Source organism: Oncorhynchus masou, chromosome 13, assembly GCF_036934945.1.
Source record: "Oncorhynchus masou masou isolate Uvic2021 chromosome 13, UVic_Omas_1.1, whole genome shotgun sequence".
NCBI lineage: Eukaryota > Metazoa > Chordata > Actinopteri > Salmoniformes > Salmonidae > Oncorhynchus > Oncorhynchus masou.
This window is the reverse complement of record NC_088224.1, coordinates 10349656-10363359: the sequence shown is the minus strand read 5'-3', so window position 1 is coordinate 10363359 and position 13704 is coordinate 10349656. Positions and strand designations below refer to the sequence as shown.

Genomic DNA, 13704 nt, shown 5'->3' with positions numbered 1-13704 from the left:
AGCTGTGTTGGCTGTGTTCTATCCTAACTGGTGTTCAGCTGTGTTGGTTGTGTTCTATCCTAACTGGTGTTCAGCTGTGTTGGTTGTGTTCTATCCTAACTGGTGTTCAGCTGTGTTGGTTGTGTTCTATCCTAACTGGTGTTCAGCTGTGTTGGTTGTGTTCTTCCTATCCTGTGTTGGTTGTGTTCTAACTGGTGTTCAGCTGTGTTGGTTGTGTTCTATCCTAACTGGTGTTCAGCTGTGTTGGTTGTGTTCTATCCTAACTGGTGTTCACTGGTGTTCAGCTGTGTTGGTTGTTGTGTTCTATCCTAACTGGTGTTCAGCTGTGTTGGTTGTGTTCTATCCTAACTGGTGTTCAGCTGTGTTGGTTGTGTTTCTGCTATCCTAACTGGTGTTCAGCTGTGTTGGTTGTGTTCTATCCTAACTGGTGTTCATCCTAAACTGGTGTTCAGCTGTGTTGGCTGTGTTCTATCCTAACTGGTGTTCAGCTGTGTTGGTTGTGTTCTATCCTAACTGGTGTTCAGCTGTGTTGGTTGTGTTCTATCCTAACTGGTGTTCAGCTGTGTTGGTTGTGTTCTATCCTAACTGGTGTTCAGCTGTGTTAGTTGTGTTCTTTCCTAACTGGTGTTTTTAGCTGTGTTGGTTGTGTTCTATCCTAACTGGTGTTCAGCTGTGTTGGCTGTGTTCTATCCTAACTGGTGTTCAGCTGTGTTGGTTGTGTTCTATCCTAACTGGTGTTCAGCTGTGTTGGTTGTGTTCTATCCTAACTGGTGTTCTGCTGTGTTAGTTGTGTTCTTTCCTAACTGATGTTCAGCTGTGTTGGTTGTGTTCTATCCTAACTGGTGTTCAGCTGTGTTGGTTGTGTTCTATCCTAACTGGTGTTCAGCTGTGTTGGTTGTGTTCTATCCTAACTGGTGTTCAGCTGTGTTGGTTGTGTTCTATCCTAACTGGTGTTCAGCTGTGTTGGTTGTGTTCTATCCTAACTGGTGTTCAGCTGTGTTGGTTGTGTTCTATCCTAACTGGTGTTCAGCTGTGTTGGTTGTGTTCTATCCTAACTGGTGTTCAGCTGTGTTAGTTGTGTTCTTTCCTAACTGGTGTTTTTAGCTGTGTTGGTTGTGTTCTATCCTAACTGGTGTTCAGCTGTGTTGGCTGTGTTCTATCCTAACTGGTGTTCAGCTGTGTCGGTTGTGTTCTATCCTAACTGGTGTTCAGCTGCACATTATGTAATACTGTATAATTAACTGCCTTGTTACCTCAACCTACAGTGTGTTCTGTAACATGGACAGCTTCAGAGTAAAACACACTGTGTGTACAGTGAGTACCGTGGCCCTCTCCCTGACTGACTGTCAATGCAGCACAGCACACATTTGTGGAGCATCGTACTGCTCCCCTCCATCATCAGGACCACGAAATGTAGATCAGACACCTCACACTTTCTCCCGTCTGCCTCCCTCCTTACCTCCTTCCTTCCCTCCCTCCTTACCCCCTTCCCCCACTCCCTCCTTCCTGTACTCCCCCTCCTTCGCACCCTCCCTCCCCACTCTCCCTCCTTCCCCCTCCCACTCTCCCTCCTTTCCTCCCCTTCTCCCTATTTTCTCCCCCCCCTCCTTCCCACTCTCCCCCCACCCCCTTCCCTTCCCACTCTCCCTCAATTCCTCCCTCCTCCCCCACTCTACCATCCTTTCCTCCCCCCCTCTCTCCTTTCCTCCCCCTCCTTCCCAATCCCCCTCCTTTCCTCCCCCTACCTCTCCCTCCTTTGCTCCCCCCTACCTCTCACTCCTTCGCACCCCCCTCCCCACCTCTTCCTCCTTCGCACTCTCCCTACCCCATCCTTTCCTCCCCCTCTCTCCCTCCTTTGCTCCCCCCACTCCCGCCTTCCCGCTCACCCCCTCCTTCGCACCCTCCCTCCCCACTCTCCCTCCTTCCCCTCCCCTCCCACTCTCCCCCTCCTTTCCCCTCTCCCTGCTTCCCTCAACCTCTGTTCTGGGTCACTAATTCACACAGACAGACAGAGGCCATTGATCATGAGTACATCCCAAACAGCACCCTATTCCCTACATAGTGGATCCTGGTCAAAAGTAGTGCACTATATATGGAAAAGAGTGCCATTTTGGATGTATCCCATGTCTGTAAGTAATACCCTGGCAACGGATGTAGGTGGATATAAAGAGGTAACTCATGGGCTGGAGTAAGGTGGCTTTCACTGGACGGGGCACACATGGAGAGTATACTCACCACTTCTAGAGGCAGTCTTTTCAACACTTTAAACTGTTTTTTGGGGTCCAGTTTGTAGATATATTTGTCTGTGATCAGCAAAGCTCGGTCTGAGCTTTTATTGAATCTGTTCATCTGAGAGAGAGAGAGAGAGAGAGAGAGAGAGAGAGAGAGAGAGAGAGAATGAGAGAGAGAGAGAGGGAGAGAAAGATATGTTTTTATTTTGCTCTACAATGGCATCTTTAATGTAGAAATCAGAACTATCATGGATCAAACCAGCCAAAAACAGAAACCAGGACAGATATGTGAACACAAAAAGCCCAAGTCTGGATCTGAAGTCAACAGTTTTTCCAAACAGGGAAAGAGAGAAAGACAAAAAGCAACTGAAACTCCTCTTGGCAGTACAATGTTTTCATACCTTCCTACAGAATCCAGACAAAATGACCTGGTTGTTTTCATACCTTCCTACAGAATCCAGACAAGATGATCTGGTTGTTTTCATACCTTCCTACAGAATCCAGACAAAATTACCTGGTTGTTTTCATACCTTCCTACAGAATCCAGAGAAGATAACCTGGTTGTTTTCATACCTTCCTACAGAATCCAGAGAAGATGACCTGGTTGTACTCGTACCTTCCTACAGAATCCAGAGAAGATGACCTGGTTGTACTCGTCTTTGTTCCTGAGCTCTTGGGAGAAAAGTATGAAGTTGGAGCTGCTTTGATGACTGTCCCTCGCCTGGAATCAAAGACACACATTATGGATGAGTCACACATGGCACACTAGTCCCTTCAAAGTGCACTACTTTTGACCAGAGCCTTGTTTTTTCTTTAACCCTTATTTAACCAGGTAAGTTGACTGAGAACATATTCTCATTTACAGCAATGACCTGGGAAATAGTTACAGGGGAGAAGAATGAGCCAATTGGAAGCTGGGAATGATTAGGTGGCCATGATGATATGAGGGCCAGATTGGGAATTCAGTCAGGACACCAGCATCAACAACCCTACTCTTACAATAAGTGGCATGGGCCATTTTAGTGTCCACGGAGAGGACACCCATTTAACATTCCATCCAAAGACAGCACCCTACACAGGACAATGACCCCTAGGGGCATTGGGAAAAAGTTAACTTTTTTTACATCGGAGGAAAGAGCACCTCCTACAGGTCCTCCAACATCACTTCCAGAAGCATCTGGTTTCCCATCCAGGTACCAACCATTAACCAACCCTGCTTAGCATCAGCAGCAAGCCAACAGTTGGATGCATTGTGGTATGCTTCTGACAATGGAACCTGGTCAAATGTAGTGCACTATATAGGGAATAGGGTGCAATTTGGGATTATGTGATATATTACACTAGCCTGATTCACCATCCTAACCGCTACGCTCTCGTTTCGGATGTAATATCAGGACGGTCTAACAAGAATAACATTACATGATCCCGTCTGCCTGCTGCCAGCTGGATAGCATCTCCTCATTAACCAGAACACTGTTCATATAACCTTTCCCGGCCTCTTTCAAACTTATATCAATGATTTTCTGAGACGAGCAGATCAACCACCACAGCACGATAGAAATTATATTAGACACTGACTTTGAGGTGAATTCAGAGATGGGGTCACGGTTTTTATGGCCGTCTAGTTGTCGTGTACAAGGCTTTTACCCACGTAAGTTTGCGGCAAATGTGAATCTTTATATGAATTTTAAGAAATATCAATATGTAAAAGGATACAATCTAAAGCTCTGTTATTACAGACAATACCTCACCACAGGCTCATGAGAACATTCAGAGATTTAAGATAGGAATGAACTGCATAACAGCATTTCACATTCTGAAGGTTATACGGTGCCTTCGGAAAGTATTCAGACCCCTTGACTTTTTCCACATTTTGTTACTTTACAGCCTTATTCTAAAATGGATTAAATAAAACAATTCCCTCATCAATCTATACACAATACCCCATAATGACAAAGTGAAAGCAGGTTTTTAGAAATTTGAGCAAATGTACCTAAAAATAAAAATCTGAAATAACTTATTTACATAAGTATTCAGACCCTTTGCTATGAAACTCGAAATTCAGCTCAGGTGAATCCTGTTTCCATTGATCATCCTTGAGATGTTTCTACAACTTGATTGGAGTCCACCAGTAAATTCAATTGACTGGACATGATTTGGAAAGACACACACCTGTCTATATACGGTCCCACAGTTGACATTGCATGTCAGAGCAAAAACCAAGCCATGAGGTTGAAGGAACTGTCCGTTGAGCTCCGAGACAGGAATGTGTCTAGGCACAGATCAGGGGAAGGTTACCAAAATAATTCTGCAGCATTGAAGGTCCCCAAGGACACAGAGGTCTCCATCATTCTTAAATGAAAGAAGTCTGGAACCACCAAGACTCTTCCTAGAGCTGGCTACCCGGCCAAACTGAGCAATCGGGGGAGAAGGGCCTTGGTCACACTGACAGAGCTCCAGAGTTCCTAGAAGAACAACCGTCTCTGTAGCACTCCACCAATCAGGCCTTTATGGTAAAGTGGCCAGACGAAAGCCCCTCTTTAGTAAAAGTCACATGACAGCTCGCTTGGAGTTTTCCAAAAGGCACCTAAAGACTCTGACCATAAGAAACAAGATTCTCTGGTCTGATGAAACCAGCATTGAACTCTTGGCCTGAATGCCAAGCATTACGTCTGGAGGAAACTTGACACCATCCCTACGGTGAAGCATGGCGGTGGCAGCATCATGCTGTGGGGATGTTTTTCAGAGGCAGGGACTGGGAAACTAGTCAGGATCGAGTGAAACTTGAATGGAGAAAAGTACAGAGAGATCCTTGATAAAAACCTGCTCCAGATCACTCAGAACCTCAGATTGGGGTGAAGGTTCACCTTCCAACAGGACAATGACCCTAAGCATACAGCCAAGACAACGCAGCAGTGGCTTAGGAACAAGTCTCTGAATGTCCTTAAGTGATCCAGCCACAGCCCGGAATTGAACCTGATCAAACATCTCTGGAGTGACATGAAAATAGGTGTGCAGCGACACTCGCCATCCAACCCGACAGAGCATGAGAGGATCTGCAGAGAAGAATTGGAGAAACTCCCTAAATACAGGTGTGCCAAGTTTTTCCTATTTTGTTGCATAACAACTTGTAATTTAAATAGATTTTTATTTGGATTTCATGGAATGGACATACACAAAGTAGTCCAAATTGGTAAAGTGAAAAAAAAGTATTTTATTTTTTTTACAAAATACAAAACTGAAAAGTGGTGTGTGTATACATTATGTATTCACCCCCTTTGCTATGAAGCCCCTAAATAAGATCTGGTGCAACCAATTACCTACAGAAGTCACATAATTAGTTAAATAAAGTACACCTGTGTGCAATCTAAGTGTCAAATGATTTGTCACATGATCTCAGTATATATATATATATATATATATACTGTATATATATATATATATGGGGGCCTTTCAGACAGGTGTGTGTGTGTGTACATATATATATGTACACACACACACCTGTTCTGAAAGGCCCCAGAGTCTGCTACAACACTAAGCAAGGGGCACCACCAAGCAAGTGGCATCATGAAAACCAAGGAGCTCTCCAAACAGGTCAGGGACAAAGGTGTGGAGAAGTACAGATCAGGGTTGGGTTATAAAAAAATATATCAGAAACTGAACATCCCACAGAGCACCATTAAATACATTATTAAAAAATGGAAAGAATTGGGCACCACAACAAACCTGCCAAGAGAGGGCCGCCCACCAAAACTCACGGACCAGGCAAGGAGGGCATTAATCAGAGAATCAACAAAGAGACCAAAGATAACCCTGAAGGAGCTGAAAAGCTCCACAGAAGAGATTGGCGTATCTGTCCATAGGGCCACTTTAATCCGCACACTCCACAGAGCTGGGCTTTACAGAGGAGTGGACAGAAAAAAGTGAATGCCAAAAGGCATGTGGGAGACTCACCAAACATATGGTAGAAGGTACTCTGGTCAGATGAAACTAAAATTTAGCTTTTTGGCCATCAAGATGAACTGTCTAGCGCAAACCCAACACCTCTCATCAACCCGAGAACACCATCCCAAGTTTTTTCATCTGCAGGGACTGGGAAACTGGTCAGAATTGAAGTAATGATGGATGGCTCTAAATACAGGGAAATTCTTGAGGGAAAACTGTTTCAGTCTTCGAGATTTGAGACTGGGACAGAGGTTCACCTTCCAGCAGGACAATGATCCAAATATACTGCTGAAGCAACACTCGAGTGGTTTATGGGGAAACATTTACATGTCCTGGAATGGCCTAGTCAAAGCCCAGACCCCAATCCAATTGAGAATCTGTGGTATGACTTAAAGATTGCTGTACACCAGCGGAACCCATCCAACTTGAAGGAGCTGGAGCAGTTTTGCCTTGAAGAATGGGCCAAAATCCCAGTGGCTAGATGTGCCAAGCTTAGAGACATATCCCAAGAGACTTGCAGCTGTAATTGCTGCAAAAGGTAGCTCTACAAAGTATTGACTTTGGGGGGTTGAATTGTTATGCACGCTCAATTCCAAGGGGGTGAATACTTTCGCAAGCCACTGTAGCGTCATACCCAAGAAGACTCGAGGCTGTAATCGATGCCAAAGGTGCTTCAACAAAGTACTGAGTAAAGGGTCTGAATACTTATGTAAATGTCATATTTCATTTTTTTATTTGTAATAAATTTGTAATAAATAAACTGTTTTTGCTTTTTCAATATGGGGTATTGTGTGTAGATTGAGGATTGTATTTTATTTGAATAAGACTGTAACGTAACAAAATGTGGAAGAAGTCAAGTGGTCTGAATACTTTCCGAATGCGCTGCATATAGTGAATGTACAAGTATGTCTGGAATATGGATTGAATGTGTTGAATCGTCTGAAGTGTAAACCAATGGATTGACCACGATAGACTCAGCTTGACCTGATGCAAGGGTCAATGAGATGATGAGATAGAGGAGTAGATAATTGAAAGCAGGAGATTGGGACGTTTGAGACGGTTGTACACAGTTAAGCCTTTGTTGGCTCAGGATATGACATGGGAGGAGGGTGGGGGGGGGGCAGAAGAGTGTTGAATAAGGTTCTAGGATACGTCTCAAATGGTACCCTATTCCCTATATAGTGCACTACTTTTGACTAGGACCCATTGGACTCTGGTCAAAAGTAGTGCACTGTTTAGGGAATAGGGTGCCATTTGGTACGCAACCCTAGTCACAAGCCACTAGAAGACCAACTGACTGCCTCATTGGCTGATTAACATGACCAGCCCTTGTCACGGTACCCAGAGGGGGTCTGTCATGGCTCCAACGACCAAATGTAATTGTATTAACCCTTTAACGAGTTGTGAGTGAGACCCATTAGAATGGGACTGATTGTGACTGCCTTTGACTCAGCCAACCACAATCTGCTGGCCTTGTGGTTCATCACACGCGTTCCGTCCTGCCTGCGATGGATGCTTCCGGAATGATGTCATTGTATCTCTATATATGATGTACTGTATGCTGGTCTGGGTCAGGGTGAGTGTGTGTATGGTGTTGTGTTGTTTCAACATGCGCTCTAGATTTTCTGGTGAAAGCGTACCTCTTCAGTTTCTGTGACATACAGTAGATACTCATTCCATTCATCAGGATTTTAGACCAATCAAGACAATGACTAAAATAACATAAACAAGGCATGAGGGTAGAAAGTAATCTTATGTGAGAAGTCCGATTAGGATTTTGTCCCTCGTGTAGGAGAGACAAACAATTTTTTGAAACTGAGTGAAAGTACTGAACATACATGGCCGTGCTGTGTGAGTGACTCACATTAGCCAGGTAGTCTCTCTCTCTCCCAGGATCGGCCACAGCCCCAGTCCTTCCTCTCCCCATTCAGGGCCCCCAGAGCAGCCACCTTGGCCCGTTTCTCCCCCATGTCAGACGATGGGATGTACTTCACCATCTGCCACGCACGCCATCTTGGGACAAACAATGGAAAACACACAATATATCAAAGATGTTGCAGAGAAAACTTATTTAGGTTATTCCTTTTCATGGTTTATGTAGGTGCCTTTTGAGTTCTATAAAGATGATCTATCTATATATATATATATATATATATTGGGCTCTCGGGTGGCGCAGCGGTGTACGGGACTGCATCTCAGTGCTAGAGGCATCAAAACAGACCTTGGTTCGATTCAGAGCTGTATCACAACCGGCAATGATTGGGAGTCCCATAGGGCGGAGCACAATTGGCCCAGCGTCGTCCGTGTTTGGGGTAGACCGTCAATGTAAATAAGAATTTGTTCATAACGGAATTGCCTAGTCAAATCAAAGAAAATATATATTTATATATAAGATGGTCAATATACAGTGTATTCAGACCCCTTGACTGTTTCCACATTTTGTTATGTTACAGCCTGATTCTAATATGGATAAAAAAAATAAAACACTCATCAGTCTACACACAGTACCCCATAATGACAAAGCAAAAACAGGTTTTTAGAAATGTTTGTAAATGTATTAAAAATGAAAAAATGAAATATAAAATTCTCTACAGATCCTCAGTCCCTGCCGCTGAAAAATATCCCCACAGCATGATGCTGCCACCGCCATGCTTCACCGTAGGGATGATTTGAGGTTTCCTCCAGACGTGACACTTGGCATTCAGGCCAAAGAGTTCCATCTTGGTTTCACCAGACCAGAGAATCTTGTTTCCCTTAGGTGCCTTCTGGCAAACTCCAAGCAGGGTGGCTTCCGTCTGGCCACTACCATAAATGCCTGATTTGGAGAAGTGCTGCAGAGTTGGTTGTCCTTCTGGAAGGTTCTCCCATCTCCATAGAGGAACTCTGAAGCTCTTTCAGAGTGACCATGGGGTTCTTGGTCACCTCTCTGACCAAGGCCCTTCTCCCCCGATTGCTCAGTTTGGCCAGTCGGACAGCTCTCTGAAGAGTGTTGGTGGTTCGTAACTTCTTCCATTTAGGAATGATGGAAGCCACTGTGTTCTTGAGGACCTTCAATGCTGCCCACATTTTTTGGTACCCTTCCTCAGACCTGTGCCTCGACACAATCCTGTCTCAGACCTCTATGTACAATTCCTTTAACCTCATGGTTTGGTTTTTGTCAACTGTGGTACCTTATATAGACAGATGTGTGCCTTTCCAAATCATGTCCAATCAATTGAATTTACCCCCAGGTGGACTCCAATCATATTGTAGAAACATCTCAAGGATGATCAGTGGAAACAGGATGCACCTGAGCTCTGTTTTTGAAAATGTCTAAAAACCTTTTTTCACTTTGTCATTATGGGGTATCGTGTGTTAGATTGCTGAGTATTTTACTTATTTGGAACAAAATATGGAAAAAGTCAAGGTGTCTGAATACTTTCCGAAGGCCCCTGTAGATGGTATGTCTATATAAAGATGGTCTGATGTTTTGATTCTGTCTATAGTGAAGAAAAGAAGTACATTTACATTTACATTTAAGTCATTTGGCAGACGCTCTTATCCAGAGCGACTTACAAATTGTATGACAAAACGTAAACGCAGACTCCTTGCACACACACGTGCACACATACTCACGCACGCACGCACACACACACGCAAGCACGCACAAGTACACACACACACACACACCAATGACAGCCTCTCTTACTGTAGTTAGGATGAAATTTGATGTCCCAAGGGGGAAATTGTTTTAGACACACAGTACTGATGTATATAAAATGGACACTGTACATTACACACTCAGCTTCTGCACATTCTATTTATCTGTGTGGGGGTTACCATGGGAACTGACTGACCTGCGGTGCAGCTTCTGCGTGATGCTGTGGAGTTGTGTGAGGGCTGCTGGTGGCCACTCCACGCTTTTCCCATAGTCAGCCATGATGCATACGTTGGCGAAGCGTCGCTCCACCTCCCAGAAGTGGACCTTGACCTTGTAACGCTTGTAGCAGCCCATGATGGCAAAGATGGCACGCATCCGCCGCCAACGCATCCTCGCCAGCGCCCCGCGCCACACCTGGTGGGGAGAGGGAGGGAGGGAGGGAGGGAGGGAGGGAGGGAGGGAGGGAGGGAGGGAGGGAGGGAGGGAGGGAGGGAGGGAGGGAGGGAGGGAGGGAAAGTGGGAGAGAGAGAGGTTATAGAACTGAACCATGTTCAAATGTACAAGAGGTCCCCCTCACAAGCTATCTTATTGAAGTGGTGAGTTGAGAAAAAGGTGCTAAAAACACTACAGTACATGAGTCAAAACACTCAAAAACACTACAGTACATGAGTCAAAACACTCAAAAACACTACAGTACATGAGTCAAAACACTCAAAAACACTACAGTGCATGAGTCAAGACACTCAAAAACACTACAGTACAACATTTACATTTACATTTAAGTCATTTAGCAGATACTCAAGAGCGACTTACAAGAGTCAAGATACTCAAAAACACTACAGTACATGAGTCAAGACACTCAAAAACACTACAGTGCATGAGTCAAGACACTCAAAAACACTACAGTACATGAGTCAAGACACTCAAAAACACTACAGTGCATGAGTCAAGACACTCAAAAACACTACAGTGCATGAGTCAAGACACTCAAAAACACTACAGTACAAGAGTCATGACACTCAAAAACACTACAGTGCATGAGTCAAGACACTCAAAAACACTACAGTACAAGAGTCAAGACACTCAAAAACACTACAGTACAAGAGTCAAGATACTCAAAAACACTACAGTGCATGAGTCAAGATACTCAAAAACACTACAGTGCATGAGTCAAGACACTCAAAAACACTACAGTACATGAGTCAAGACACTCAAAAACACTACAGTACATGAGTCAAGACACTCAAAAACACTACAGTACATGAGTCAAGACACTCAAAACACTACAGTACATGAGTCAAAACACTCAAAAACACTACAGTACATGAGTCAAGATACTCAAAAACACTACAGTACAAGAGTCAAGATACTCAAAAACACTACAGTGCATGAGTCAAGATACTCAAAAACACTACAGTACATGAGTTAAGATACTCAAAAACACTACAGTACATGAGTCAAGACACTCAAAAACACTACAGTGCATGAGTCAAGATACTCAAAAACACTACAGTACATGAGTCAAGATACTCAAAAACACTACAGTACATGAGTCAAGACACTCAAAACACTACAGTACATTTTATTTATTTTATTTTTTATTTATTTCACCTTTATTTAACCAGGTAGGCTAGTTGAGAACAAGTTCTCATTTGCAACTGCGACCTGGCCAAGATAAAGCTTAGCAGTGTGAACAGACAACACAGAGTTACACATGGAGTAAACAATTAACAAGTCAATAACACAGTACAAAAAAAGGCGAGTCTATATACATTGTGTGCAAAAGGCATGAGGAGGTAGGCGAATAATTACAATTTTGCAGATTAGCACTGGAGTGATAAATGATCAGATGGTCATGTACAGGTAGAGATACTGGTGTGCAAAAGAGCAGAAAAGTAAATAAATAAAAACAGTGTGGGGATGAGGTAGGTGAAAATGGGTGGGCTATTTACCAATAGACTATGTACAGCTGCAGCGATCGGTTAGCTGCTCAGATAGCACATGTTTGAAGTTGGTGAGGGAGATAAAAGTCTCCAACTTCAGGGATTTTTGCAATTCGTTCCAGTCACAGGCAGCAGAGTACTGGAACGAAAGGCGGCCAAATGAGGTGTTGGCTTTAGGGATGATCAGTGAGATACACCTGCTGGAGCGCGTGCTACAGATGGGTGTTGCCATCGTGACCAGTGAACTGAGATAAGGCGGAGCTTTACCTAGCATGGACTTGTAGATGACCTGGAGCCAGTGGGTCTGGCGACGAATATGTAGCGAGGGCCAGCCGACTAGAGCATACAAGTCGCAGTGGTGGGTGGTATAAGGTGCTTTAGTGACAAAACGGATGGCACTGTGATAAACTGCATCCAGTTTGCTGAGTAGAGTGTTGGAGGCAATTTTGTAGATGACATCGCCAAAGTCGAGGATCGGTAGGATAGTCAGTTTTACTAGGGTAAGTTTGGCGGCGTGAGTGAAGGAGGCTTTGTTGCGGAATAGAAAGCCGACTCTTGATTTGATTTTCGATTGGAGATGTTTGATATGAGACTGGAAGGAGAGTTTACAGTCTAGCCAGACACCTAGGTACTTATAGATGTCCACATATTCAAGGTCGGAACCATCCAGGGTGGTGATGCTAGTCGGGCATGTGGGTGCAGGCAGCAATCGGTTGAAAAGCATGCATTTGGTTTTACTAGCGTTTAAGAGCAGTTGGAGGCCACGGAAGGAGTGTTGTATGGCATTGAAGCTTGTTTGGAGGTTAGATAGCACAGTGTCCAAGGACGGGCCGAAAGTATATAGAATGGTGTCGTCTGCGTAGAGGTGGATCAGGGAATCGCCCGCAGCAAGAGCAACATCATTGATATATACAGAGAAAAGAGTCGGCCCGAGAATTGAACCCTGTGGCACCCCCATAGAGACTGCCAGAGGACCGGACAGCATGCCCTCCGATTTGACACACTGAACTCTGTCTGCAAAGTAATTGGTGAACCAGCCAAGGCAGTCATCCGAAAAACCGAGGCTACTGAGTCTGCCGATAAGAATATGGTGATTGACAGAGTCGAAAGCCTTGAGTCAAGATACTCAAAAACACTACAGTACATGAGTCAAGACACTCAAAAACACTACAGTACATGAGTCAAGACACTCAAAAACACTACAGTACATGAGTCAAGACACTCAAAAACACTACAGTACATGAGTCAAGACACTCAAAAACACTATAGTACATGAGTCAATGGCACCCTATTCCATGTATAGTGCACTATGGGTTCTGGTCAAAAGTAGTGGACTATATAGGTAATAGGGTGCCATTTGGGGAAAAGTCTTTCCAGAGACCATCAGGGCTTCTTTTCCACTTAGAGAAGCGCCTGGGCTGCAGATTGACCCGGATCAATCTCTTCCCAAATGGCAAACTATTCCCTATATACAGTAGTGTACTACTTTTGACCAAGAACTATATGGTTCTGGTAAAAAGTAGTGCACCATATAGGGAATAGGGTGTTATTTGGGACTCAATCCCTGGAGTGGGTCACAGAGAGAAAAGCAGTGTATTTATTTCACAATTGCAGAGCAAGAAGAGGAGAAAAAAATGATAAATTAAATGTTATGTAATGATGGTTCTGATTGCATTCATTATCCCAGTTATTGTAATCAGAGCTTTCTCCACTTGACTAGGCAGATTAATTAATCACATTGGGTAGACTATGGCTTCGTCCGAAATGGCACCATATTCCCTACACAGCGCGCTACTTACTCAAAAGTAGCGCACTAGATAGGGATTTGTGTGCCATTTGGGATTCGACCTATGACTGGGACCCAAATCATTGTCGAGCTGAAGACAAATGAAAGGCAGAGGTCTTAGTAGAAGGCTGCTGCTGTGTGGTTCAGATTGTGACGGCA

General features: G+C 44.1%; 1 pseudogene; it reads right to left on the bottom strand.

Moving 5' to 3' along the window:
- LOC135551639 (unconventional myosin-Ig-like) overlaps window positions 1-13704 on the bottom strand; it is a 170390-nt pseudogene that overhangs the window by 36756 nt on the left and 119930 nt on the right.